Here is a 2,172-nt window from a genome sequence, read left to right on the forward strand (position 1 = left end):
TTTTGTTCCATTAAAATTTTATATTCACAAAAAAAATATATATTAACGTTTTGTACAATTCAAATTTTATATTGAAAAAAAAATGTTCGATAAATTTCTTTAATTTATTAAAACTGATCGAGTTAATCAATTTTTCCTCACTAACTGCTAAGTAGCACGAAGTTTATTTTATTTCCACATGCATGATCACACAAAATGACACATATGTTCACATATTATTGAAAACAAAAATATAAGGGATGTTAACATTTATATTGAAACAATATATTTCTTGACATTTCACTCATTTCTTGACATTTGACGTGTAGTTCTCGACATTAAATGTCTGCTAATCTGGACACTTACATTACATTTGTATAGAACGACAATAGGATTTCTCCACATTTCATTAGAACATTGACATCTCCTACTCCACTATATGAGATAATAAAGTTATAAACTATTTTCAACCACCGGTTTACATCCACAAAATATTACATACCACCATATAAACAAAAATATGCAAACCACTGTCTAAACCAAAATACATTTTCCGTACCACGACATAAACCAAAATACATATTGAAAAACCACCATATAAATCAAAATAGGTAAACCTCTAAATTCTACGCATCCCTCTTACCCCTCTTGCGACCAGATCGTGTGTATGGCGTCTTTGTGTTTACACTAGCCTTCTTCAGCCTCAACGATCGAGGTCTACGTGTAGGTGGATCAGCTGCCATCGAAGGTCCAAAAACGATGCTATCATGAACCAGTTGATCATCAATGCTCACACCAACTGTAGGTACAACGGCTGGTGCCTCTTTCACATTATCACAAGCAACATATACTGACCCAGGTACTCCAACCCCACCTCCTGACGCTATGGACACATCAGGGATATTGCAAACAACTGGTTCGGTTGCCTCTCCGACATCCTGTCTGTCTGCAAAAATATTGGGAGTGAAAACATCATGTCAGGACTCGTCTCTACTGCGATCGTCATGACCAAATCCACCATACTCAGCACCAACATTGTGTTGTCCAATTTCTGTAGCAACTTCATCAAACCTTCGTCGAAGAACATTCATCTCATCAGTGACATGATTTCTCAAACCACACACATGACCTCCCAGATCATTTTGGAACTAGCGAATCTTGTGTTTATTTCTTTCCTCAAATCCCCCATCTTGCTCTCAAATGTCTCCCGTTGCTCATTCAAGATAACTCTTATCTCATTTAAAGACACATGTCTTTCAACGATGGGATCCCCATACTCTTCTTCTCTGCCTTCAACCAGATGCAAACCTCGATGACGAGGTCCACCTTTGTTGCCTCTCTGGGATTTATTTGGTCGATGGTTGTTGTCATCGTTCCGTATGACATCATCGTCAACTGGACAAGCTTGTATTTCTATTGATTGAGCAACAAGATCATCTAAAATGGGGTCGGCTGCGTCTTCCAACGGAACTAGATCGACGAAGTACGGCTGTAATTCTTCTGCAGCAGTTGCTCGCAGCGTAGCCCACAAGTGCACGTACAGGAGAAGAAAAATAGGCGAAATGAAAAAATATATATTGCGGAGTGTAAGGCAATTAAGTATGTAAATCGCCTACATTTGTCTTCTCAAAAAAATCTGAATATGTTCGGGAATGAGGTTGTTTCATGTCAGACCACCGCAACATCCTCGGGACATCGTCACAAGTCTTACTCGAGAATCGAGCTCCCAACTCCGGAATTGCCTCGTATGTCCAAATCTGCATGACATTTGTAACAGTAATAACCATATTTGAAGATAAATAACAATGAGCGATGAGAAGAACTGAAATGAACCAAAATAGATGCATACCTGGACAGCAAGAGGGAATCCGTACAATGTGTAAGTCATCCTATCACAATCATTCACTTTTACCATGTCCGCCTTTCTTCCCCATCCACGTAGTAGTGATTTGATGAGAAGTTGAAAACATACTGTCCCCCATGGGTAGGCATTGAAAAAATCCAAGTCGTCAACGATGGAAAGAGTTGTCGAATTTATTCCTACATTTCGATCTCTTGAATTAAATACCCCTTCAATAATTAGTGCCAACCCAAGCTTGCAATGATCGTTACGGTTGGCACATTTCAAAAAAACTTTCTCCAGATCGTTATAAGTTATCCGGTCTATATTAGCAAACATTTTATCTTGTAGAC

This window comes from Olea europaea, unplaced genomic scaffold (assembly GCF_002742605.1).
Source record: "Olea europaea var. sylvestris unplaced genomic scaffold, O_europaea_v1 scaffold221, whole genome shotgun sequence".
NCBI lineage: Eukaryota > Viridiplantae > Streptophyta > Magnoliopsida > Lamiales > Oleaceae > Olea > Olea europaea.